The 27,552-nt window shown below is 50.4% G+C and overlaps 2 long non-coding RNA genes across 2 annotated transcripts in view; both read right to left on the bottom strand.

Moving 5' to 3' along the window:
• Nucleotides 1-4,744: 4,744 nt before the first annotated feature.
• The window catches only part of LOC147651152 (uncharacterized), a 31,408-nt gene continuing 8,600 nt past the window's right edge, over nucleotides 4,745-27,552 (bottom strand). Inside the window, exon 6 of the long non-coding RNA XR_015274830.1 lies at nucleotides 4,745-6,327. This is a non-coding gene — a long non-coding RNA (uncharacterized LOC147651152). The remainder of the gene's footprint in view (nucleotides 6,328-27,552) is intronic.
• LOC147651153 (uncharacterized) lies at nucleotides 7,878-15,408 on the bottom strand. Its single transcript, XR_015274831.1, has 4 exons — nucleotides 13,422-15,408; nucleotides 10,277-13,327; nucleotides 9,949-10,182; nucleotides 7,878-9,657 (listed from the first exon to the last, which is right to left on the bottom strand). It is a non-coding gene; the product is annotated as an uncharacterized LOC147651153 (long non-coding RNA).

The following is a 27,552-nucleotide window of genomic DNA, read 5'->3' as shown; positions in this document are numbered from 1 at the left end:
AAGGAACAAGAATGAACTACACCACATATTTACACTGTAAGAATATTGGTAACAACAACAACAACAACAACAACAACAAACTATAGAACCTATTTACCTGAGAAGAGATCTAACAAAACTCTATGAAACGTATTTACAGACAACTTAAACAAACTCTAAAACCTCTACCCTGAACACAACAACTGTAAAACGTATGTACAGCAGGGTGGCATCTGTGTCTGTGATGTCCCTAAGTCCTGGAAGAAAAACAAGTAGCACGGTCAGTGCAGTCAGGCACGGAAGGGTGTTCCATGTGCTGCCGGGCTGGGACACTGGCCCAGTGGGACTCTGCTGCCAGAAGGGAGCCTGGCTGGGGGCTGTGGCCCAGGCACTGGAACAGGGCTTGTGTGGCCCACAGCAAGCCCAGGCCAGGCCAGGGATGGCCAGCAGAATCCAGTGCATGGGCTAGCGTGTCCCTGAGCAGGGAGTGCCCAGCCCGGCCCCAGGCTGGCAGCAGGGGCCCCACTCTGCCTGTGGGGAGCACCTGCCTGTTCTGCTGCTGGCATCGGTCTTCATCCCAAGACCATGTCTTCCTCCTTGTCTTTTAGATCAATATCCATCTCTTCAATAGAATCTTTCGTTTCCACCTCCATCTCTTCCTCTCTCTCGTACATATTCACATCCATCTCTTCCTCTCCAGTATGCTCTCCGTCCACTTCCATGGCTTCTTCTCTATCAGTCTGTGTATCGACGTCCGTCTCCTCCTCTCCGTCTGTGCCAGCCTGCAGAGGTAGCAAAATTTCCCAGCCTGTCCCACAGAGCTCCAGCCCAGCCAGGCATCTGCGGGGTGTCCGCCTCCGTGGAATAGTACCATACCTCTTTTGGAACAAATGCAGACATCCTGCAGGGATGGAGAGCAAAATCCAAGCGATGGGGAGCTTTGGGGACTGCTGGGGGAATCAGGGAGCAGGTGGCAACAAGGTGACAGGGGTAGGCTTGGAGCAGGGTGAATGAAGAGCGTGCTGGCACAAGGAGCCAAGGGTTGTGTTGTGGCCGTTGCTGGATGCTGGAAGTTCTAGCTGGAGCGTGCACTGTGACATCACCGCCAGGAGTTGAGGCCCAGGCTGAAGTGGACAACGGAGACCGTAGAATGAATGACGGAATCCCTGGGTGCTTGGGCTTGGAAGGGACCCTAAAGACCATCTTGTTCCAAGCGGAGCAATCTTCGCCCAGAATAGGTTGCTCAGAGCCCCGCTCCCAGCTGGCCTTGGATGTTGCCAAGGATGGAGCATCCCCAGCCTCTGTGCACAGCCTGGGCCAGTGGCCCAGCAGTCTGAGTAGAAAAGAGCAGCTTCATCAGATCCAACTTCAAGCTCACTCCTGCAGTTGAAAGGCTTCTCCTCTCTGTGCCCATCTTTCCTAGAGCTGCAGGGAGGCCTCGCCAGCCCCCTTCTCTTTCCAGGCTGAGCATCCCCAGCCCCACACGGACAGCAGTCCGATGCGTGGCAGTCAAGGCTAAAGGGTAGCAAATGGCTACATCAGGAAGTGAGAGATGGAAGCTTTTGGAGATGGAAGCTTTACCTCTAAATGTAGAAAAGAAAGCAAAGTGGAGGGGGAAATGGTGGGACTCTGGCTCTGTTCTAACTGGCGAAGATTTTCTTTTCTTCTTTTCTGTCGTGCTAACCCAAGTTTTGTTGTTTGAAAGGAGGTTTAGCAAAATATCCATCGTCTTCTCCACTGCTGAAACACTGAACAACATCTGGGCAGGCTGAGGATGCAGAGCAAAACCTGCAAATATCTACTGCTGATCGTGATCCTGGGGAATGCAGCTAAAGCCAGCCAAAAGCAATTTCTGGAAAGTCAAGCCTGCTTTACGTTTTCTGGAGTTTGGTTGTGCCAACTTCACCAGTCATTTCTAAAAAAGGAAAAGAAACTCCAAGCAAAAGAGAGAAAAACGCAAAGAAACCAACCCAAAGAAACCAATCAAACAAACAGATAAAACACCCCCAATCAAACCAAAGGCAATGAGAAGTTAGGACTAGTTGTAAGGATATCACAGCAGGAGAATGGCTGCTTCCTACTTGGATCACCATCCAAAGCCACCTAGAACAACTTCTCCAAAACATATCCAACAGGAGAAATGGAAAAAGTGATCCATGGCAGCTCTGCATTGTGGTGAAGGATGAGCATGCAGTGGTCCAGATGCAGCATTGCCCACCCTCCAGGCTGCTGTTTGCTCTGCTGAAAAACTCTTGCAGGACTGTGGCCCCTCTCCATGCAATGGAAATCCTTGCCACAGCTCTCAGTTGAGGCACTGGCATTTCCAGAGCCAGATTCAGGCACAATCCTACTGCCTGCTGAGCATCTGGGAAAGCTGCTGAGCATCTTCAGGCCTAGAAGCACAAAAGAGCTCAGGCTCTCCCCGAACTGGGTTTTCAGGGCAGCTTTCCATATCTCTGCAAGATTTCTTCATCCCTCAACACGTCTGACTTTATTATGTCCAACGATGCATTTGGGTTTCTTCCGTCCTCTTGTGTGCCCGTGAGTAACCTTCCACGTGGATGAAGGAGATTGTGTACAGGACAATTGATTGCGGCATTGCCATTTGGCTTCACTGTCACTCAGTTGAACACGGTCCTTATCTAAGAAGGACTTCCAAGAAATGGGAAGGAGTTTTGGCTGTGAGAGGAGCAGAAAGCACATTTTCTACAGCAAATTGCTAGCTGATGCACTTCTATCCTTGCCAAAATAGTGATTGCCATTCATCTTCCTGGGAAGAATGTAAAGACCCATTCAGAGATGCCAGGTTCAGCTGGCCTGTGGCTTTGTGTACCTCATTTCACATGTCCAGTTTCAAGGGCCACTAAAAGAGGCTCATGTTTGCCTTGCTACCCACAAGTGCTGTAGGTATTTCCAGGAGAAGAGGGAAAACATCGCTGTCCTGTGGTGTGGTAGAAATGCCACCACAACTGTGATTGTGTGAGCAAAGCCAGCCAATGCTTTTTGGGGCAGCAGCAGCAGCTGAGAGTGTGGCAGAGCGGTTTTGATACTCTTTTTAGAATCCTGCAAACATTGTTCCCGAAACAACCCACAGCTTTGCAAATGTGCCCGAAGAAAATGCAAAGAGAACTGGGGTGTGAAAATCAAAGACTGTTTATCTGTAGAAGAAAAGGAACAAGAATGAACTACACCACATATTTACACTGTAAGAATATTGGTAACAACAACAACAACAACAACAACAAACTATAGAACCTATTTACCTGAGAAGAGATCTAACAAAACTCTATGAAACGTATTTACAGACAACTTAAACAAACTCTAAAACCTCTATCCTGAACACAACAACTGTAAAACGTATGTACAGCAGGGTGGCATCTGTGTCTGTGATGTCCCTAAGTCCTGCAAGAAAAACAAGTAGCACGGTCAGTGCAGTCAGGCACGGAAGGGTGTTCCATGTGCTGCCGGGCTGGGACACTGGCCCAGTGGGACTCTGCTGCCAGAAGGGAGCCTGGCTGGGGGCTGTGGCCCAGGCACTGGAACAGGGCTTGTGTGGCCCACAGCAAGCCCAGGCCAGGCCAGGGATGGCCAGCAGAATGCAGTGCATGGGCTAGCGTGTCCCTGAGCAGGGAGTGCCCAGCCCGGCCCCAGGCTGGCAGCAGGGGCCCCACTCTGCCTGTGGGGAGCACCTGCCTGTTCTGCTGCTGGCATCGGTCTTCATCCCAAGACCATGTCTTCCTCCTTGTCTTTTAGATCAATATCCATCTCTTCAATATAATCTTTCGTTTCCACCTCCATCTCTTCCTCTCTCTCGTACATATTCACATCCATCTCTTCCTCTCCAGTATGCTCTCCGTCCACTTCCATGGCTTCTTCTCTATCAGTCTGTGTATCGACGTCCGTCTCCTCCTCTCCGTCTGTGCCAGCCTGCAGAGGTAGCAAAATTTCCCAGCCTGTCCCACAGAGCTCCAGCCCAGCCAGGCAGCTGCGGGGTGTCCGCCTCCGTGGAATAGTACCATACCTCTTTTGGAACAAATGCAGACATCCTGCCGGGATGGAGAGCAAAATCCAAGCGATGGGGAGCTTTGGGGACTGCTGGGGGAATCAGGGAGCAGGTGGCAACAAGGTGACAGGGGTAGGCTTGGAGCAGGGTGAATGAAGAGCGTGCTGGCACAAGGAGCCAAGGGTTGTGTTGTGGCCGTTGCTGGATGCTGGAAGTTCTAGCTGGAGCGTGCACTGTGACATCACCGCCAGGAGTTGAGGCCCAGGCTGAAGTGGACAACGGAGACCGTAGAATGAATGACGGAATCCCTGGGTGCTTGGGCTTGGAAGGGACCCTAAAGACCATCTTGTTCCAAGCGGAGCAATCTTCACCCAGAATAGGTTGCTCAGAGCCCCGCTCCCAGCTGGCCTTGGATGTTGCCAAGGATGGAGCATCCCCAGCCTCTGTGCACAGCCTGGGCCAGTGGCCCAGCAGCCGGAGTGGAAAAGAGCAGCTTCATTAGATCCAACTTCAAGCTCACTCCTGCAGTTGAAAGGCTTCTCCTCTCTGTGCCCATCTTTCCTAGAGCTGCAGGGAGGCCTCGCCAGCCCCCTTCTCTTTCCAGGCTGAGCATCCCCAGCCCCACACGGACAGCAGTCCGATGCATGGCAGTCAAGGCTAAAGGGTAGCAAATGGCTACATCAGGAAGTGAGAGATGGAAGCTTTTGGAGATGGAAGCTTTACCTCTAAATGTAGAAAAGAAAGCAAAGTGGAGGGGGAAATGGTGGGACTCTGGCTCTGTTCTAACTGGCGAAGATTTTCTTTTCTTCTTTTCTGTCGTGCTAACCCAAGTTTTGTTGTTTGAAAGGAGGTTTAGCAAAATATCCATCGTCTTCTCCACTGCTGAAACACTGAACAACATCTGGGCAGGCTGAGGATGCAGAGCAAAACCTGCAAATATCTACTGCTGATCGTGATCCTGGGGAATGCAGCTAAAGCCAGCCAAAAGCAATTTCTGGAAAGTCAAGCCTGCTTTACGTTTTCTGGAGTTTGGTTGTGCCAACTTCACCAGTCATTTCTAAAAAAGGAAAAGAAACTCCAAGCAAAAGAGAGAAAAACGCAAAGAAACCAACCCAAAGAAACCAATCAAACAAACAGATAAAACACCCCCAATCAAACCAAAGGCAATGAGAAGTTAGGACTAGTTGTAAGGATATCACAGCAGGAGAATGGCTGCTTCCTACTTGGATCACCATCCAAAGCCACCTAGAACAACTTCTCCAAAACATATCCAACAGGAGAAATGGAAAAAGTGATCCATGGCAGCTCTGCATTGTGGTGAAGGATGAGCATGCAGTGGTCCAGATGCAGCATTGCCCACCCTCCAGGCTGCTGTTTGCTCTGCTGAAAAACTCTTGCAGGACTGTGGCCCCTCTCCATGCAATGGAAATCATTGCCACAGCTCTCAGTTGAGGCACTGGCATTTCCAGAGCCAGATTCAGGCACAATCCTACTGCCTGCTGAGCATCTGGGAAAGCTGCTGAGCATCTTCAGGCCTAGAAGCACAAAAGAGCTCAGGCTCTCCCCGAACTGGGTTTTCAGGGCAGCTTTCCATATCTCTGCAAGATTTCTTCATCCCTCAACACGTCTGACTTTATTATGTCCAACGATGCATTTGGGTTTCTTCCGTCCTCTTGTGTGCCCGTGAGTAACCTTCCACGTGGATGAAGGAGATTGTGTACAGGACAATTGATTGCGGCATTGCCATTTGGCTTCACTGTCACTCAGTTGAACACGGTCCTTATCTAAGAAGGACTTCCAAGAAATGGGTAGGAGTTTTGGCTGTGAGAGGAGCAGAAAGCACATTTTCTACAGCAAATTGCTAGCTGATGCACTTTCCTCCCTGCCAAAATAGTGATTGCCATTCATCTTCCTGGGAAGAATGTAAAGACCCATTCAGAGATGCCAGGTTCAGCTGGCCTGTGGCTTTGTGTACCTCATTTCACATGTCCAATTTCAAGGGCCACTAAAAGAGGCTCATGTTTGCCTTGCTACCCACAAGTGCTGTAGGTATTTCCAGGAGAAGAGGGAAAACATCGCTGTCCTGTGGTGTGGTAGAAATGCCACCACAACTGTGATTCTGTGAGCAAAGACAGCCAGTGCTTTTTGAGGCAGCAGCAGCAGCTGAGAGTGTGGCAGAGCGGTTTTGATACTCTTTTTAGAGTCCTGCAAGCATTGTTCCTGAAACAACCCACAGCTTTGCAAATGTGCCCGAAGAAAATGCAAAGAGAACTGGGGTGTGAAAATCAAAGACTGTTTATCTGTAGAAGAAAAGGAACAAGAATGAACTACACCACATATTTACACTGTAAGAATATTGGTAACAACAACAACAACAACAAACTATAGAACCTATTTACCTGAGAACAGATCTAACAAAACTCTATGAAACGTATTTACAGGCAACTTAAACAAACTCTAAAACTTCTATCCTGAACACAACAACTGTAAAACAGCAGGGTGGCATCTGTGTCTGTGATGTCCCTAAGTCCTGGAAGAAAAACAAGTAGCACGGTCAGTGCAGTCAGGCACGGAAGGGTGTTCCATGTGCTGCCGGGCTGGGACACTGGCCCAGTGGGACTCTGCTGCCAGAAGGGAGCCTGGCTGGGGGCTGTGGCCCAGGCACTGGAACAGGGCTTGTGTGGCCCACAGCAAGCCCAGGCCAGGCCAGGGATGGCCAGCAGAATCCAGTGCATGGGCTAGCGTGTCCCTGAGCAGGGAGTGCCCAGCCCGGCCCCAGGCTGGCAGCAGGGGACCCACTCTGCCTGTGGGGAGCACCTGCCTGTTCTGCTGCTGGCATCGGTCTTCATCCCAAGACCATGTCTTCCTCCTTGTCTTTTAGATCAATATCCATCTCTTCAATAGAATCTTTCGTTTCCACCTCCATCTCTTCCTCTGTCTCGTACATATCCGCATCCTTCTCTTCCTCTCCACTATCCTCTCCGTCCACTTCCATGGCTTCTTCTCTATCAGTCTGTGTATCGACGTCCGTCTCCTCCTCTCCGTCTGTGCCAGCCTGCAGAGGCAGCAAAATTTCCCAGCCTGTCCCACAGAGCTCCAGCCCAGCCAGGCAGCTGCGGGGTGTCCGCCTCCGTGGAATAGTACCATACCTCTTTTGGAACAAATGCAGACATCCTGCAGGGATGGAGAGCAAAATCCAAGCGATGGGGAGCTTTGGGGACTGCTGGGGGAATCAGGGAGCAGGTGGCAACAAGGTGACAGGGGTAGGCTTGGAGCAGGGTGAATGAAGAGCGTGCTGGCACAAGGAGCCAAGGGTTGTGTTGTGGCCGTTGCTGGATGCTGGAAGTTCTAGCTGGAGCGTGCACTGTGACATCACCGCCAGGAGTTCAGGCCCAGGCTGAAGAGGACAACGGAGACCGTAGAATGAATGATGGAATCCCTGGGTGCTTGGGCTTGGAAGGGACCCTAAAGACCATCTTGTTCCAAGCGGAGCAATCTTCGCCCAGAATAGGTTGCTCAGAGCCCCGCTCCCAGCTGGCCTTGGATGTTGCCAAGGATGGAGCATCCCCAGCCTCTGTGCACAGCCTGGGCCAGTGGCCCAGCAGCCGGAGTGGAAAAGAGCAGCTTCATTAGATCCAACTTCAAGCTCACTCCTGCAGTTGAAAGGCTTCTCCTCTCTGTGCCCATCTTTCCTAGAGCTGCAGGGAGGCCTCGCCAGCCCCCTTCTCTTTCCAGGCTGAGCATCCCCAGCCCCACACGGACAGCAGTCCGATGCGTGGCAGTCAAGGCTAAAGGGTAGCAAATGGCTACATCAGGAAGTGAGAGATGGAAGCTTTTGGAGATGGAAGCTTTACCTCTAAATGTAGAAAAGAAAGCAAAGTGGAGGGGGAAATGGTGGGACTCTGGCTCTGTTCTAACTGGCGAAGATTTTCTTTTCTTCTTTTCTGTCGTGCTAACCCAAGTTTTGTTGTTTGAAAGGAGGTTTAGCAAAATATCCATCGTCTTCTCCACTGCTGAAACACTGAACAACACCTGGGCAGGCTGAGGATGCAGAGCAAAACCTGCAAATATCTACTGCTGATCGTGATCCTGGGGAATGCAGCTAAAGCCAGCCAAAAGCAATTTCTGGAAAGTCAAGCCTGGCTTACGTTTTCTGGAGTTTGGTTGTGCCAACTTCACCAGTCATTTCTAAAAAAGGAAAAGAAACTCCAAGCAAAACAGAGAAAAACACAAAGAAACCAACCCAAAGAAACCAATCAAACAAACAGATAAAACACCCCCAGTCAAACCAAAGGCAATGAGAAGTTAGGACTAGTTGTAAGGATATCACAGCAGGCGAATGGCTGCTTCCTACTTGGATCACCATCCAAAGCCACCTAGAACAACTTCTCCAAAACATATCCAACAGGAGAAATGGAAAAAGTGATCCATGGCAGCTCTGCATTGTGGTGAAGGATGAGCATGCAGTGGTCCAGATGCAGCACTGCCCACCCTCCAGGCTGCTGTTTGCTCTGCTGAAAGACTCTTGCAGGACTGTGGCCCCTCTCCATGCAATGGAAATCATTGCCACAGCTCTCAGTTGAGGCACTGGCATTTCCAGAGCCAGATTCAGGCACAATCCTACTGCCTGCTGAGCATCTGGGAAAGGTGCTGAGCATCTTCAGGCCTAGAAGCACAAAAGAGCTCAGGCTCTCCCCGAACTGGGTTTTCAGGGCAGCTTTCCATATCTCTGCAAGATTTCTTCATCCCTCAACACGTCTGACTTCATTATGTCCAACGATGCATTTGGGTTTCTTCCGTCCTCTTGTGTGCCCGTGAGTAACCTTCCACGTGGATGAAGGAGACTGTGTACAGGACAATTGATTGCGGCATTGCCATTTGGCTTCACTGTCACTCAGTTGAACACGGTCCTTATCTAAGAAGGACTTCCAAGAAATGGGTAGGAGTTTTGGCTGTGAGAGGAGCAGAAAGCACATTTTCTACAGCAAATTGCTAGCTGATGCACTTTCCTCCCTGCCAAAATAGTGATTGCCATTCATCTTCCTGGGAAGAATGTAAAGACCCATTCAGAGATGCCAGGTTCAGCTGGCCTGTGGCTTTGTGTACCTCATTTCACATGTCCAGTTTCAAGGGCCACTAAAAGAGGCTCATGTTTGCCTTGCTACCCACAAGTGCTGTAGGTATTTCCAGGAGAAGAGGGAAAACATCGCTGTCCTGTGGTGTGGTAGAAATGCCACCACAACTGTGATTGTGTGAGCAAAGCCAGCCAGTGCTTTTTGGGGCAGCAGCAGCAGCTGAGAGTGTGGCAGAGCGGTTTTGATACTCTTTTTAGAGTCCTGCAAACATTGTTCCCGAAACAACCCACAGCTTTGCAAATGTGCCCGAAGAAAATGCAAAGAGAACTGGGGTGTGAAAATCAAAGACTGTTTATCTGTAGAAGAAAAGGAACAAGAATGAACTACACCACATATTTACACTGTAAGAATATTGGTAACAACAACAACAACAACAACAACAAACTATAGAACCTATTTACCTGAGAAGAGATCTAACAAAACTCTATGAAACGTATTTACAGACAACTTAAACAAACTCTAAAACCTCTATCCTGAACACAACAACTGTAAAATGTATGTACAGCAGGGTGGCATCTGTGTCTGTGATGTCCCTAAGTCCTGGAAGAAAAACAAGTAGCACGGTCAGTGCAGTCAGGCACGGAAGGGTGTTCCATGTGCTGCCGGGCTGGGACACTGGCCCAGTGGGACTCTGCTGCCAGAAGGGAGCCTGGCTGGGGGCTGTGGCCCAGGCACTGGAACAGGGCTTGTGTGGCCCACAGCAAGCCCAGGCCAGGCCAGGGATGGCCAGCAGAATGCAGTGCATGGGCTAGCGTGTCCCTGAGCAGGGAGTGCCCAGCCCGGCCCCAGGCTGGCAGCAGGGGACCCACTCTGCCTGTGGGGAGCACCTGCCTGTTCTGCTGCTGGCATCGGTCTTCATCCCAAGACCATGTCTTCCTCCTTGTCTTTTAGATCAATATCCATCTCTTCAATAGAATCTTTCGTTTCCACCTCCATCTCTTCCTCTGTCTCGTACATATCCGCATCCTTCTCTTCCTCTCCACTATCCTCTCCGTCCACTTCCATGGCTTCTTCTCTATCAGTCTGTGTATCGACGTCCGTCTCCTCCTCTCCGTCTGTGCCAGCCTGCAGAGGCAGCAAAATTTCCCAGCCTGTCCCACAGAGCTCCAGCCCAGCCAGGCAGCTGCGGGGTGTCCGCCTCCGTGGAATAGTACCATACCTCTTTTGGAACAAATGCAGACATCCTGCAGGGATGGAGAGCAAAATCCAAGCGATGGGGAGCTTTGGGGACTGCTGGGGGAATCAGGGAGCAGGTGGCAACAAGGTGACAGGGGTAGGCTTGGAGCAGGGTGAATGAAGAGCGTGCTGGCACAAGGAGCCAAGGGTTGTGTTGTGGCCGTTGCTGGATGCTGGAAGTTCTAGCTGGAGCGTGCACTGTGACATCACCGCCAGGAGTTCAGGCCCAGGCTGAAGAGGACAACGGAGACCGTAGAATGAATGATGGAATCCCTGGGTGCTTGGGCTTGGAAGGGACCCTAAAGACCATCTTGTTCCAAGCGGAGCAATCTTCGCCCAGAATAGGTTGCTCAGAGCCCCGCTCCCAGCTGGCCTTGGATGTTGCCAAGGATGGAGCATCCCCAGCCTCTGTGCACAGCCTGGGCCAGTGGCCCAGCAGCCGGAGTGGAAAAGAGCAGCTTCATTAGATCCAACTTCAAGCTCACTCCTGCAGTTGAAAGGCTTCTCCTCTCTGTGCCCATCTTTCCTAGAGCTGCAGGGAGGCCTCGCCAGCCCCCTTCTCTTTCCAGGCTGAGCATCCCCAGCCCCACACGGACAGCAGTCCGATGCGTGGCAGTCAAGGCTAAAGGGTAGCAAATGGCTACATCAGGAAGTGAGAGATGGAAGCTTTTGGAGATGGAAGCTTTACCTCTAAATGTAGAAAAGAAAGCAAAGTGGAGGGGGAAATGGTGGGACTCTGGCTCTGTTCTAACTGGCGAAGATTTTCTTTTCTTCTTTTCTGTCGTGCTAACCCAAGTTTTGTTGTTTGAAAGGAGGTTTAGCAAAATATCCATCGTCTTCTCCACTGCTGAAACACTGAACAACATCTGGGCAGGCTGAGGATGCAGAGCAAAACCTGCAAATATCTACTGCTGATCGTGATCCTGGGGAATGCAGCTAAAGCCAGCCAAAAGCAATTTCTGGAAAGTCAAGCCTGGCTTACGTTTTCTGGAGTTTGGTTGTGCCAACTTCACCAGTCATTTCTAAAAAAGGAAAAGAAACTCCAAGCAAAACAGAGAAAAACACAAAGAAACCAACCCAAAGAAACCAATCAAACAAACAGATAAAACACCCCCAGTCAAACCAAAGGCAATGAGAAGTTAGGACTAGTTGTAAGGATATCACAGCAGGCGAATGGCTGCTTCCTACTTGGATCACCATCCAAAGCCACCTAGAACAACTTCTCCAAAACATATCCAACAGGAGAAATGGAAAAAGTGATCCATGGCAGCTCTGCATTGTGGTGAAGGATGAGCATGCAGTGGTCCAGATGCAGCACTGCCCAGCCTCCAGGCTGCTGTTTGCTCTGCTGAAAGACTCTTGCAGGACTGTGGCCCCTCTCCATGCAATGGAAATCATTGCCACAGCTCTCAGTTGAGGCACTGGCATTTCCAGAGCCAGATTCAGGCACAATCCTACTGCCTGCTGAGCATCTGGGAAAGGTGCTGAGCATCTTCAGGCCTAGAAGCACAAAAGAGCTCAGGCTCTCCCCGAACTGGGTTTTCAGGGCAGCTTTCCATATCTCTGCAAGATTTCTTCATCCCTCAACACGTCTGACTTCATTATGTCCAACGATGCATTTGGGTTTCTTCCGTCCTCTTGTGTGCCCGTGAGTAACCTTCCACGTGGATGAAGGAGACTGTGTACAGGACAATTGATTGCGGCATTGCCATTTGGCTTCACTGTCACTCAGTTGAACACGGTCCTTATCTAAGAAGGACTTCCAAGAAATGGGTAGGAGTTTTGGCTGTGAGAGGAGCAGAAAGCACATTTTCTACAGCAAATTGCTAGCTGATGCACTTTCCTCCCTGCCAAAATAGTGATTGCCATTCATCTTCCTGGGAAGAATGTAAAGACCCATTCAGAGATGCCAGGTTCAGCTGGCCTGTGGCTTTGTGTACCTCATTTCACATGTCCAGTTTCAAGGGCCACTAAAAGAGGCTCATGTTTGCCTTGCTACCCACAAGTGCTGTAGGTATTTCCAGGAGAAGAGGGAAAACATCGCTGTCCTGTGGTGTGGTAGAAATGCCACCACAACTGTGATTGTGTGAGCAAAGCCAGCCAGTGCTTTTTGGGGCAGCAGCAGCAGCTGAGAGTGTGGCAGAGCGGTTTTGATACTCTTTTTAGAGTCCTGCAAACATTGTTCCCGAAACAACCCACAGCTTTGCAAATGTGCCCGAAGAAAATGCAAAGAGAACTGGGGTGTGAAAATCAAAGACTGTTTATCTGTAGAAGAAAAGGAACAAGAATGAACTACACCACATATTTACACTGTAAGAATATTGGTAACAACAACAACAACAACAACAACAAACTATAGAACCTATTTACCTGAGAAGAGATCTAACAAAACTCTATGAAACGTATTTACAGACAACTTAAACAAACTCTAAAACCTCTATCCTGAACACAACAACTGTAAAATGTATGTACAGCAGGGTGGCATCTGTGTCTGTGATGTCCCTAAGTCCTGGAAGAAAAACAAGTAGCACGGTCAGTGCAGTCAGGCACGGAAGGGTGTTCCATGTGCTGCCGGGCTGGGACACTGGCCCAGTGGGACTCTGCTGCCAGAAGGGAGCCTGGCTGGGGGCTGTGGCCCAGGCACTGGAACAGGGCTTGTGTGGCCCACAGCAAGCCCAGGCCAGGCCAGGGATGGCCAGCAGAATCCAGTGCATGGGCTAGCGTGTCCCTGAGCAGGGAGTGCCCAGCCCGGCCCCAGGCTGGCAGCAGGGGACCCACTCTGCCTGTGGGGAGCACCTGCCTGTTCTGCTGCTGGCATCGGTCTTCATCCCAAGACCATGTCTTCCTCCTTGTCTTTTAGATCAATATCCATCTCTTCAATAGAATCTTTCGTTTCCACCTCCATCTCTTCCTCTGTCTCGTACATATCCGCATCCTTCTCTTCCTCTCCACTATCCTCTCCGTCCACTTCCATGGCTTCTTCTCTATCAGTCTGTGTATCGACGTCCGTCTCCTCCTCTCCGTCTGTGCCAGCCTGCAGAGGCAGCAAAATTTCCCAGCCTGTCCCACAGAGCTCCAGCCCAGCCAGGCAGCTGCGGGGTGTCCGCCTCCGTGGAATAGTACCATACCTCTTTTGGAACAAATGCAGACATCCTGCAGGGATGGAGAGCAAAATCCAAGCGATGGGGAGCTTTGGGGACTGCTGGGGGAATCAGGGAGCAGGTGGCAACAAGGTGACAGGGGTAGGCTTGGAGCAGGGTGAATGAAGAGCGTGCTGGCACAAGGAGCCAAGGGTTGTGTTGTGGCCGTTGCTGGATGCTGGAAGTTCTAGCTGGAGCGTGCACTGTGACATCACCGCCAGGAGTTCAGGCCCAGGCTGAAGAGGACAACGGAGACCGTAGAATGAATGATGGAATCCCTGGGTGCTTGGGCTTGGAAGGGACCCTAAAGACCATCTTGTTCCAAGCGGAGCAATCTTCGCCCAGAATAGGTTGCTCAGAGCCCCGCTCCCAGCTGGCCTTGGATGTTGCCAAGGATGGAGCATCCCCAGCCTCTGTGCACAGCCTGGGCCAGTGGCCCAGCAGCCGGAGTGGAAAAGAGCAGCTTCATTAGATCCAACTTCAAGCTCACTCCTGCAGTTGAAAGGCTTCTCCTCTCTGTGCCCATCTTTCCTAGAGCTGCAGGGAGGCCTCGCCAGCCCCCTTCTCTTTCCAGGCTGAGCATCCCCAGCCCCACACGGACAGCAGTCCGATGCGTGGCAGTCAAGGCTAAAGGGTAGCAAATGGCTACATCAGGAAGTGAGAGATGGAAGCTTTTGGAGATGGAAGCTTTACCTCTAAATGTAGAAAAGAAAGCAAAGTGGAGGGGGAAATGGTGGGACTCTGGCTCTGTTCTAACTGGCGAAGATTTTCTTCTCTTCTTTTCTGTCGTGCTAACCCAAGTTTTGTTGTTTGAAAGGAGGTTTAGCAAAATATCCATCGTCTTCTCCACTGCTGAAACACTGAACAACATCTGGGCAGGCTGAGGATGCAGAGCAAAACCTGCAAATATCTACTGCTGATCGTGATCCTGGGGAATGCAGCTAAAGCCAGCCAAAAGCAATTTCTGGAAAGTCAAGCCTGGCTTACGTTTTCTGGAGTTTGGTTGTGCCAACTTCACCAGTCATTTCTAAAAAAGGAAAAGAAACTCCAAGCAAAAGAGAGAAAAACACAAAGAAACCAACCCAAAGAAACCAATCAAACAAACAGATAAAACACCCCCAGTCAAACCAAAGGCAATGAGAAGTTAGGACTAGTTGTAAGGATATCACAGCAGGCGAATGGCTGCTTCCTACTTGGATCACCATCCAAAGCCACCTAGAACAACTTCTCCAAAACATATCCAACAGGAGAAATGGAAAAAGTGATCCATGGCAGCTCTGCATTGTGGTGAAGGATGAGCATGCAGTGGTCCAGATGCAGCACTGCCCACCCTCCAGGCTACTGTTTGCTCTGCTGAAAGACTCTTGCAGGACTGTGGCCCCTCTCCATGCAATGGAAATCATTGCCACAGCTCTCAGTTGAGGCACTGGCATTTCCAGAGCCAGATTCAGGCACAATCCTACTGCCTGCTGAGCATCTGGGAAAGGTGCTGAGCATCTTCAGGCCTAGAAGCACAAAAGAGCTCAGGCTCTCCCCAAACTGGGTTTTCAGGGCAGCTTTCCATATCTCTGCAAGATTTCTTCATCCCTCAACACGTCTGACTTTATTATGTCCAACGATGCATTTGGGTTTCTTCCGTCCTCTTGTGTGCCCGTGAGTAACCTTCCACGTGGATGAAGGAGACTGTGTACAGGACAATTGATTGCGGCATTGCCATTTGGCTTCACTGTCACTCAGTTGAACACGGTCCTTATCTAAGAAGGACTTCCAAGAAATGGCTAGGAGTTTTGGCTGTGAGAGGAGCAGAAAGCACATTTTCTACAGCAAATTGCTAGCTGATGCACTTTCCTCCCTGCCAAAATAGTGATTGCCATTCATCTTCCTGGGAAGAATGTAAAGACCCATTCAGAGATGCCAGGTTCAGCTGGCCTGTGGCTTTGTGTACCTCATTTCACATGTCCAGTTTCAAGGGCCACTAAAAGAGGCTCATGTTTGCCTTGCTACCCACAAGTGCTGTAGGTATTTCCAGGAGAAGAGGGAAAACATTGCTGTCCTGTGGTGTGGTAGAAATGCCACCACAACTGTGATTGTGTGAGCAAAGACAGCCAGTGCTTTTTGGGGCAGCAGCAGCAGCTGAGAGTGTGGCAGAGCGGTTTTGATACTCTTTTTAGAGTCCTGCAAACATTGTTCCCGAAACAACCCACAGCTTTGCAAATGTGCCCGAAGAAAATGCAAAGAGAACTGGGGTGTGAAAATCAAAGACTGTTTATCTGTAGAAGAAAAGGAACAAGAATGAACTACACCACATATTTACACTGTAAGAATATTGGTAACAACAACAACAACAACAACAACAAACTATAGAACCTATTTACCTGAGAACAGATCTAACAAAACTCTATGAAACGTATTTACAGACAACTTAAACAAACTCTAAAACCTCTATCCTGAACACAACAACTGTAAAATGTATGTACAGCAGGGTGGCATCTGTGTCTGTGATGTCCCTAAGTCCTGGAAGAAAAACAAGTAGCACGGTCAGTGCAGTCAGGCACGGAAGGGTGTTCCATGTGCTGCCGGGCTGGGACACTGGCCCAGTGGGACTCTGCTGCCAGAAGGGAGCCTGGCTGGGGGCTGTGGCCCAGGCACTGGAACAGGGCTTGTGTGGCCCACAGCAAGCCCAGGCCAGGCCAGGGATGGCCAGCAGAATCCAGTGCATGGGCTAGCGTGTCCCTGAGCAGGGAGTGCCCAGCCCGGCCCCAGGCTGGCAGCAGGGGACCCACTCTGCCTGTGGGGAGCACCTGCCTGTTCTGCTGCTGGCATCGGTCTTCATCCCAAGACCATGTCTTCCTCCTTGTCTTTTAGATCAATATCCATCTCTTCAATAGAATCTTTCGTTTCCACCTCCATCTCTTCCTCTGTCTCGTACATATCCGCATCCTTCTCTTCCTCTCCACTATCCTCTCCGTCCACTTCCATGGCTTCTTCTCTATCAGTCTGTGTATCGACGTCCGTCTCCTCCTCTCCGTCTGTGCCAGCCTGCAGAGGCAGCAAAATTTCCCAGCCTGTCCCACAGAGCTCCAGCCCAGCCAGGCAGCTGCGGGGTGTCCGCCTCCGTGGAATAGTACCATACCTCTTTTGGAACAAATGCAGACATCCTGCAGGGATGGAGAGCAAAATCCAAGCGATGGGGAGCTTTGGGGACTGCTGGGGGAATCAGGGAGCAGGTGGCAACAAGGTGACAGGGGTAGGCTTGGAGCAGGGTGAATGAAGAGCGTGCTGGCACAAGGAGCCAAGGGTTGTGTTGTGGCCGTTGCTGGATGCTGGAAGTTCTAGCTGGAGCGTGCACTGTGACATCACCGCCAGGAGTTCAGGCCCAGGCTGAAGAGGACAACGGAGACCGTAGAATGAATGATGGAATCCCTGGGTGCTTGGGCTTGGAAGGGACCCTAAAGACCATCTTGTTCCAAGCGGAGCAATCTTCGCCCAGAATAGGTTGCTCAGAGCCCCGCTCCCAGCTGGCCTTGGATGTTGCCAAGGATGGAGCATCCCCAGCCTCTGTGCACAGCCTGGGCCAGTGGCCCAGCAGCCGGAGTGGAAAAGAGCAGCTTCATTAGATCCAACTTCAAGCTCACTCCTGCAGTTGAAAGGCTTCTCCTCTCTGTGCCCATCTTTCCTAGAGCTGCAGGGAGGCCTCGCCAGCCCCCTTCTCTTTCCAGGCTGAGCATCCCCAGCCCCACACGGACAGCAGTCCGATGCGTGGCAGTCAAGGCTAAAGGGTAGCAAATGGCTACATCAGGAAGTGAGAGATGGAAGCTTTTGGAGATGGAAGCTTTACCTCTAAATGTAGAAAAGAAAGCAAAGTGGAGGGGGAAATGGTGGGACTCTGGCTCTGTTCTAACTGGCGAAGATTTTCTTCTCTTCTTTTCTGTCGTGCTAACCCAAGTTTTGTTGTTTGAAAGGAGGTTTAGCAAAATATCCATCGTCTTCTCCACTGCTGAAACACTGAACAACATCTGGGCAGGCTGAGGATGCAGAGCAAAACCTGCAAATATCTACTGCTGATCGTGATCCTGGGGAATGCAGCTAAAGCCAGCCAAAAGCAATTTCTGGAAAGTCAAGCCTGGCTTACGTTTTCTGGAGTTTGGTTGTGCCAACTTCACCAGTCATTTCTAAAAAAGGAAAACAAACTCCAAGCAAAACAGAGAAAAACACAAAGAAACCAACCCAAAGAAACCAATCAAACAAACAGATAAAACACCCCCAGTCAAACCAAAGGCAATGAGAAGTTAGGACTAGTTGTAAGGATATCACAGCAGGCGAATGGCTGCTTCCTACTTGGATCACCATCCAAAGCCACCTAGAACAACTTCTCCAAAACATATCCAACAGGAGAAATGGAAAAAGTGATCCATGGCAGCTCTGCATTGTGGTGAAGGATGAGCATGCAGTGGTCCAGATGCAGCACTGCCCACCCTCCAGGCTGCTGTTTGCTCTGCTGAAAGACTCTTGCAGGACTGTGGCCCCTCTCCATGCAATGGAAATCATTGCCACAGCTCTCAGTTGAGGCACTGGCATTTCCAGAGCCAGATTCAGGCACAATCCTACTGCCTGCTGAGCATCTGGGAAAGCTGCTGAGCATCTTCAGGCCTAGAAGCACAAAAGAGCTCAGGCTCTCCCCAAACTGGGTTTTCAGGGCAGCTTTCCATATCTCTGCAAGATTTCTTCATCCCTCAACACGTCTGACTTTATTATGTCCAACGATGCATTTGGGTTTCTTCCGTCCTCTTGTGTGCCCGTGAGTAACCTTCCACGTGGATGAAGGAGACTGTGTACAGGACAATTGATTGCGGCATTGCCATTTGGCTTCACTGTCACTCAGTTGAACACGGTCCTTATCTAAGAAGGACTTCCAAGAAATGGGTAGGAGTTTTGGCTGTGAGAGGAGCAGAAAGCACATTTTCTACAGCAAATTGCTAGCTGATGCACTTTCCTCCCTGCCAAAATAGTGATTGCCATTCATCTTCCTGGGAAGAATGTAAAGACCCATTCAGAGATGCCAGGTTCAGCTGGCCTGTGGCTTTGTGTACCTCATTTCACATGTCCAGTTTCAAGGGCCACTAAAAGAGGCTCATGTTTGCCTTGCTACCCACAAGTGCTGTAGGTATTTCCAGGAGAAGAGGGAAAACATCGCTGTCCTGTGGTGTGGTAGAAATGCCACCACAACTGTGATTGTGTGAGCAAAGCCAGCCAGTGCTTTTTGGGGCAGCAGCAGCAGCTGAGAGTGTGGCAGAGCGGTTTTGATACTCTTTTTAGAGTCCTGCAAACATTGTTCCCGAAACAACCCACAGCTTTGCAGATGTGCCCGAAGAAAATGCAAAGAGAACTGGGGTGTGAAAATCAAAGACTGTTTATCTGTAGAAGAAAAGGAACAAGAATGAACTACACCACATATTTACACTGTAAGAATATTGGTAACAACAACAACAACAACAACAACAACAAACTATAGAACCTATTTACCTGAGAACAGATCTAACAAAACTCTATGAAACGTATTTACAGACAACTTAAACAAACTCTAAAACCTCTATCCTGAACACAACAACTGTAAAATGTATGTACAGCAGGGTGGCATCTGTGTCTGTGATGTCCCTAAGTCCTGGAAGAAAAACAAGTAGCACGGTCAGTGCAGTCAGGCACGGAAGGGTGTTCCATGTGCTGCCGGGCTGGGACACTGGCCCAGTGGGACTCTGCTGCCAGAAGGGAGCCTGGCTGGGGGCTGTGGCCCAGGCACTGGAACAGGGCTTGTGTGGCCCACAGCAAGCCCAGGCCAGGCCAGGGATGGCCAGCAGAATGCAGTGCATGGGCTAGCGTGTCCCTGAGCAGGGAGTGCCCAGCCCGGCCCCAGGCTGGCAGCAGGGGACCCACTCTGCCTGTGGGGAGCACCTGCCTGTTCTGCTGCTGGCATCGGTCTTCATCCCAAGACCATGTCTTCCTCCTTGTCTTTTAGATCAATATCCATCTCTTCAATAGAATCTTTCGTTTCCACCTCCATCTCTTCCTCTGTCTCGTACATATCCGCATCCTTCTCTTCCTCTCCACTATCCTCTCCGTCCACTTCCATGGCTTCTTCTCTATCAGTCTGTGTATCGACGTCCGTCTCCTCCTCTCCGTCTGTGCCAGCCTGCAGAGGCAGCAAAATTTCCCAGCCTGTCCCACAGAGCTCCAGCCCAGCCAGGCAGCTGCGGGGTGTCCGCCTCCGTGGAATAGTACCATACCTCTTTTGGAACAAATGCAGACATCCTGCAGGGATGGAGAGCAAAATCCAAGCGATGGGGAGCTTTGGGGACTGCTGGGGGAATCAGGGAGCAGGTGGCAACAAGGTGACAGGGGTAGGCTTGGAGCAGGGTGAATGAAGAGCGTGCTGGCACAAGGAGCCAAGGGTTGTGTTGTGGCCGTTGCTGGATGCTGGAAGTTCTAGCTGGAGCGTGCACTGTGACATCACCGCCAGGAGTTCAGGCCCAGGCTGAAGAGGACAACGGAGACCGTAGAATGAATGATGGAATCCCTGGGTGCTTGGGCTTGGAAGGGACCCTAAAGACCATCTTGTTCCAAGCGGAGCAATCTTCGCCCAGAATAGGTTGCTCAGAGCCCCGCTCCCAGCTGGCCTTGGATGTTGCCAAGGATGGAGCATCCCCAGCCTCTGTGCACAGCCTGGGCCAGTGGCCCAGCAGCCGGAGTGGAAAAGAGCAGCTTCATTAGATCCAACTTCAAGCTCACTCCTGCAGTTGAAAGGCTTCTCCTCTCTGTGCCCATCTTTCCTAGAGCTGCAGGGAGGCCTCGCCAGCCCCCTTCTCTTTCCAGGCTGAGCATCCCCAGCCCCACACGGACAGCAGTCCGATGCGTGGCAGTCAAGGCTAAAGGGTAGCAAATGGCTACATCAGGAAGTGAGAGATGGAAGCTTTTGGAGATGGAAGCTTTACCTCTAAATGTAGAAAAGAAAGCAAAGTGGAGGGGGAAATGGTGGGACTCTGGCTCTGTTCTAACTGGCGAAGATTTTCTTTTCTTCTTTTCTGTCGTGCTAACCCAAGTTTTGTTGTTTGAAAGGAGGTTTAGCAAAATATCCATCGTCTTCTCCACTGCTGAAACACTGAACAACATCTGGGCAGGCTGAGGATGCAGAGCAAAACCTGCAAATATCTACTGCTGATCGTGATCCTGGGGAATGCAGCTAAAGCCAGCCAAAAGCAATTTCTGGAAAGTCAAGCCTGGCTTACGTTTTCTGGAGTTTGGTTGTGCCAACTTCACCAGTCATTTCTAAAAAAGGAAAAGAAACTCCAAGCAAAACAGAGAAAAACACAAAGAAACCAACCCAAAGAAACCAATCAAACAAACAGATAAAACACCCCCAGTCAAACCAAAGGCAATGAGAAGTTAGGACTAGTTGTAAGGATATCACAGCAGGCGAATGGCTGCTTCCTACTTGGATCACCATCCAAAGCCACCTAGAACAACTTCTCCAAAACATATCCAACAGGAGAAATGGAAAAAGTGATCCATGGCAGCTCTGCATTGTGGTGAAGGATGAGCATGCAGTGGTCCAGATGCAGCACTGCCCAGCCTCCAGGCTGCTGTTTGCTCTGCTGAAAGACTCTTGCAGGACTGTGGCCCCTCTCCATGCAATGGAAATCATTGCCACAGCTCTCAGTTGAGGCACTGGCATTTCCAGAGCCAGATTCAGGCACAATCCTACTGCCTGCTGAGCATCTGGGAAAGGTGCTGAGCATCTTCAGGCCTAGAAGCACAAAAGAGCTCAGGCTCTCCCCAAACTGGGTTTTCAGGGCAGCTTTCCATATCTCTGCAAGATTTCTTCATCCCTCAACACGTCTGACTTCATTATGTCCAACGATGCATTTGGGTTTCTTCCGTCCTCTTGTGTGCCCGTGAGTAACCTTCCACGTGGATGAAGGAGACTGTGTACAGGACAATTGATTGCGGCATTGCCATTTGGCTTCACTGTCACTCAGTTGAACACGGTCCTTATCTAAGAAGGACTTCCAAGAAATGGGTAGGAGTTTTGGCTGTGAGAGGAGCAGAAAGCACATTTTCTACAGCAAATTGCTAGCTGATGCACTTTCCTCCCTGCCAAAATAGTGATTGCCATTCATCTTCCTGGGAAGAATGTAAAGACCCATTCAGAGATGCCAGGTTCAGCTGGCCTGTGGCTTTGTGTACCTCATTTCACATGTCCAGTTTCAAGGGCCACTAAAAGAGGCTCATGTTTGCCTTGCTACCCACAAGTGCTGTAGGTATTTCCAGGAGAAGAGGGAAAACATCGCTGTCCTGTGGTGTGGTAGAAATGCCACCACAACTGTGATTGTGTGAGCAAAGCCAGCCAGTGCTTTTTGGGGCAGCAGCAGCAGCTGAGAGTGTGGCAGAGCGGTTTTGATACTCTTTTTAGAGTCCTGCAAACATTGTTCCCGAAACAACCCACAGCTTTGCAAATGTGCCCGAAGAAAATGCAAAGAGAACTGGGGTGTGAAAATCAAAGACTGTTTATCTGTAGAAGAAAAGGAACAAGAATGAACTACACCACATATTTACACTGTAAGAATATTGGTAACAACAACAACAACAACAACAACAAACTATAGAACCTATTTACCTGAGAACAGATCTAACAAAACTCTATGAAACGTATTTACAGACAACTTAAACAAACTCTAAAACCTCTATCCTGAACACAACAACTGTAAAATGTATGTACAGCAGGGTGGCATCTGTGTCTGTGATGTCCCTAAGTCCTGGAAGAAAAACAAGTAGCACGGTCAGTGCAGTCAGGCACGGAAGGGTGTTCCATGTGCTGCCGGGCTGGGACACTGGCCCAGTGGGACTCTGCTGCCAGAAGGGAGCCTGGCTGGGGGCTGTGGCCCAGGCACTGGAACAGGGCTTGTGTGGCCCACAGCAAGCCCAGGCCAGGCCAGGGATGGCCAGCAGAATCCAGTGCATGGGCTAGCGTGTCCCTGAGCAGGGAGTGCCCAGCCCGGCCCCAGGCTGGCAGCAGGGGACCCACTCTGCCTGTGGGGAGCACCTGCCTGTTCTGCTGCTGGCATCGGTCTTCATCCCAAGACCATGTCTTCCTCCTTGTCTTTTAGATCAATATCCATCTCTTCAATAGAATCTTTCGTTTCCACCTCCATCTCTTCCTCTGTCTCGTACATATCCGCATCCTTCTCTTCCTCTCCACTATCCTCTCCGTCCACTTCCATGGCTTCTTCTCTATCAGTCTGTGTATCGACGTCCGTCTCCTCCTCTCCGTCTGTGCCAGCCTGCAGAGGCAGCAAAATTTCCCAGCCTGTCCCACAGAGCTCCAGCCCAGCCAGGCAGCTGCGGGGTGTCCGCCTCCGTGGAATAGTACCATACCTCTTTTGGAACAAATGCAGACATCCTGCAGGGATGGAGAGCAAAATCCAAGCGATGGGGAGCTTTGGGGACTGCTGGGGGAATCAGGGAGCAGGTGGCAACAAGGTGACAGGGGTAGGCTTGGAGCAGGGTGAATGAAGAGCGTGCTGGCACAAGGAGCCAAGGGTTGTGTTGTGGCCGTTGCTGGATGCTGGAAGTTCTAGCTGGAGCGTGCACTGTGACATCACCGCCAGGAGTTCAGGCCCAGGCTGAAGAGGACAACGGAGACCGTAGAATGAATGATGGAATCCCTGGGTGCTTGGGCTTGGAAGGGACCCTAAAGACCATCTTGTTCCAAGCGGAGCAATCTTCGCCCAGAATAGGTTGCTCAGAGCCCCGCTCCCAGCTGGCCTTGGATGTTGCCAAGGATGGAGCATCCCCAGCCTCTGTGCACAGCCTGGGCCAGTGGCCCAGCAGCCGGAGTGGAAAAGAGCAGCTTCATTAGATCCAACTTCAAGCTCACTCCTGCAGTTGAAAGGCTTCTCCTCTCTGTGCCCATCTTTCCTAGAGCTGCAGGGAGGCCTCGCCAGCCCCCTTCTCTTTCCAGGCTGAGCATCCCCAGCCCCACACGGACAGCAGTCCGATGCGTGGCAGTCAAGGCTAAAGGGTAGCAAATGGCTACATCAGGAAGTGAGAGATGGAAGCTTTTGGAGATGGAAGCTTTACCTCTAAATGTAGAAAAGAAAGCAAAGTGGAGGGGGAAATGGTGGGACTCTGGCTCTGTTCTAACTGGCGAAGATTTTCTTCTCTTCTTTTCTGTCGTGCTAACCCAAGTTTTGTTGTTTGAAAGGAGGTTTAGCAAAATATCCATCGTCTTCTCCACTGCTGAAACACTGAACAACATCTGGGCAGGCTGAGGATGCAGAGCAAAACCTGCAAATATCTACTGCTGATCGTGATCCTGGGGAATGCAGCTAAAGCCAGCCAAAAGCAATTTCTGGAAAGTCAAGCCTGGCTTACGTTTTCTGGAGTTTGGTTGTGCCAACTTCACCAGTCATTTCTAAAAAAGGAAAAGAAACTCCAAGCAAAAGAGAGAAAAACACAAAGAAACCAACCCAAAGAAACCAATCAAACAAACAGATAAAACACCCCCAGTCAAACCAAAGGCAATGAGAAGTTAGGACTAGTTGTAAGGATATCACAGCAGGCGAATGGCTGCTTCCTACTTGGATCACCATCCAAAGCCACCTAGAACAACTTCTCCAAAACATATCCAACAGGAGAAATGGAAAAAGTGATCCATGGCAGCTCTGCATTGTGGTGAAGGATGAGCATGCAGTGGTCCAGATGCAGCACTGCCCACCCTCCAGGCTACTGTTTGCTCTGCTGAAAGACTCTTGCAGGACTGTGGCCCCTCTCCATGCAATGGAAATCATTGCCACAGCTCTCAGTTGAGGCACTGGCATTTCCAGAGCCAGATTCAGGCACAATCCTACTGCCTGCTGAGCATCTGGGAAAGGTGCTGAGCATCTTCAGGCCTAGAAGCACAAAAGAGCTCAGGCTCTCCCCGAACTGGGTTTTCAGGGCAGCTTTCCATATCTCTGCAAGATTTCTTCATCCCTCAACACGTCTGACTTTATTATGTCCAACGATGCATTTGGGTTTCTTCCGTCCTCTTGTGTGCCCGTGAGTAACCTTCCACGTGGATGAAGGAGACTGTGTACAGGACAATTGATTGCGGCATTGCCATTTGGCTTCACTGTCACTCAGTTGAACACGGTCCTTATCTAAGAAGGACTTCCAAGAAATGGCTAGGAGTTTTGGCTGTGAGAGGAGCAGAAAGCACATTTTCTACAGCAAATTGCTAGCTGATGCACTTTCCTCCCTGCCAAAATAGTGATTGCCATTCATCTTCCTGGGAAGAATGTAAAGACCCATTCAGAGATGCCAGGTTCAGCTGGCCTGTGGCTTTGTGTACCTCATTTCACATGTCCAGTTTCAAGGGCCACTAAAAGAGGCTCATGTTTGCCTTGCTACCCACAAGTGCTGTAGGTATTTCCAGGAGAAGAGGGAAAACATTGCTGTCCTGTGGTGTGGTAGAAATGCCACCACAACTGTGATTGTGTGAGCAAAGACAGCCAGTGCTTTTTGGGGCAGCAGCAGCAGCTGAGAGTGTGGCAGAGCGGTTTTGATACTCTTTTTAGAGTCCTGCAAACATTGTTCCCGAAACAACCCACAGCTTTGCAAATGTGCCCGAAGAAAATGCAAAGAGAACTGGGGTGTGAAAATCAAAGACTGTTTATCTGTAGAAGAAAAGGAACAAGAATGAACTACACCACATATTTACACTGTAAGAATATTGGTAACAACAACAACAACAACAACAACAAACTATAGAACCTATTTACCTGAGAACAGATCTAACAAAACTCTATGAAACGTATTTACAGACAACTTAAACAAACTCTAAAACCTCTATCCTGAACACAACAACTGTAAAATGTATGTACAGCAGGGTGGCATCTGTGTCTGTGATGTCCCTAAGTCCTGGAAGAAAAACAAGTAGCACGGTCAGTGCAGTCAGGCACGGAAGGGTGTTCCATGTGCTGCCGGGCTGGGACACTGGCCCAGTGGGACTCTGCTGCCAGAAGGGAGCCTGGCTGGGGGCTGTGGCCCAGGCACTGGAACAGGGCTTGTGTGGCCCACAGCAAGCCCAGGCCAGGCCAGGGATGGCCAGCAGAATCCAGTGCATGGGCTAGCGTGTCCCTGAGCAGGGAGTGCCCAGCCCGGCCCCAGGCTGGCAGCAGGGGACCCACTCTGCCTGTGGGGAGCACCTGCCTGTTCTGCTGCTGGCATCGGTCTTCATCCCAAGACCATGTCTTCCTCCTTGTCTTTTAGATCAATATCCATCTCTTCAATAGAATCTTTCGTTTCCACCTCCATCTCTTCCTCTGTCTCGTACATATCCGCATCCTTCTCTTCCTCTCCACTATCCTCTCCGTCCACTTCCATGGCTTCTTCTCTATCAGTCTGTGTATCGACGTCCGTCTCCTCCTCTCCGTCTGTGCCAGCCTGCAGAGGCAGCAAAATTTCCCAGCCTGTCCCACAGAGCTCCAGCCCAGCCAGGCAGCTGCGGGGTGTCCGCCTCCGTGGAATAGTACCATACCTCTTTTGGAACAAATGCAGACATCCTGCAGGGATGGAGAGCAAAATCCAAGCGATGGGGAGCTTTGGGGACTGCTGGGGGAATCAGGGAGCAGGTGGCAACAAGGTGACAGGGGTAGGCTTGGAGCAGGGTGAATGAAGAGCGTGCTGGCACAAGGAGCCAAGGGTTGTGTTGTGGCCGTTGCTGGATGCTGGAAGTTCTAGCTGGAGCGTGCACTGTGACATCACCGCCAGGAGTTCAGGCCCAGGCTGAAGAGGACAACGGAGACCGTAGAATGAATGATGGAATCCCTAGGTGCTTGGGCTTGGAAGGGACCCTAAAGACCATCTTGTTCCAAGCGGAGCAATCTTCGCCCAGAATAGGTTGCTCAGAGCCCCGCTCCCAGCTGGCCTTGGATGTTGCCAAGGATGGAGCATCCCCAGCCTCTGTGCACAGCCTGGGCCAGTGGCCCAGCAGCCGGAGTGGAAAAGAGCAGCTTCATTAGATCCAACTTCAAGCTCACTCCTGCAGTTGAAAGGCTTCTCCTCTCTGTGCCCATCTTTCCTAGAGCTGCAGGGAGGCCTCGCCAGCCCCCTTCTCTTTCCAGGCTGAGCATCCCCAGCCCCACACGGACAGCAGTCCGATGCGTGGCAGTCAAGGCTAAAGGGTAGCAAATGGCTACATCAGGAAGTGAGAGATGGAAGCTTTTGGAGATGGAAGCTTTACCTCTAAATGTAGAAAAGAAAGCAAAGTGGAGGGGGAAATGGTGGGACTCTGGCTCTGTTCTAACTGGCGAAGATTTTCTTTTCTTCTTTTCTGTCGTGCTAACCCAAGTTTTGTTGTTTGAAAGGAGGTTTAGCAAAATATCCATCGTCTTCTCCACTGCTGAAACACTGAACAACATCTGGGCAGGCTGAGGATGCAGAGCAAAACCTGCAAATATCTACTGCTGATCGTGATCCTGGGGAATGCAGCTAAAGCCAGCCAAAAGCAATTTCTGGAAAGTCAAGCCTGGCTTACGTTTTCTGGAGTTTGGTTGTGCCAACTTCACCAGTCATTTCTAAAAAAGGAAAACAAACTCCAAGCAAAACAGAGAAAAACACAAAGAAACCAACCCAAAGAAACCAATCAAACAAACAGATAAAACACCCCCAGTCAAACCAAAGGCAATGAGAAGTTAGGACTAGTTGTAAGGATATCACAGCAGGCGAATGGCTGCTTCCTACTTGGATCACCATCCAAAGCCACCTAGAACAACTTCTCCAAAACATATCCAACAGGAGAAATGGAAAAAGTGATCCATGGCAGCTCTGCATTGTGGTGAAGGATGAGCATGCAGTGGTCCAGATGCAGCACTGCCCACCCTCCAGGCTGCTGTTTGCTCTGCTGAAAGACTCTTGCAGGACTGTGGCCCCTCTCCATGCAATGGAAATCATTGCCACAGCTCTCAGTTGAGGCACTGGCATTTCCAGAGCCAGATTCAGGCACAATCCTACTGCCTGCTGAGCATCTGGGAAAGCTGCTGAGCATCTTCAGGCCTAGAAGCACAAAAGAGCTCAGGCTCTCCCC

This window comes from Cyanistes caeruleus, chromosome 11 (genome assembly GCF_971803275.1).
Source record: "Cyanistes caeruleus chromosome 11, bCyaCae1.hap1.1, whole genome shotgun sequence".
Classification (NCBI taxonomy): Eukaryota; Metazoa; Chordata; class Aves; order Passeriformes; family Paridae; genus Cyanistes; species Cyanistes caeruleus.
This window is presented reverse-complemented; position numbering and strand designations above follow the sequence as displayed.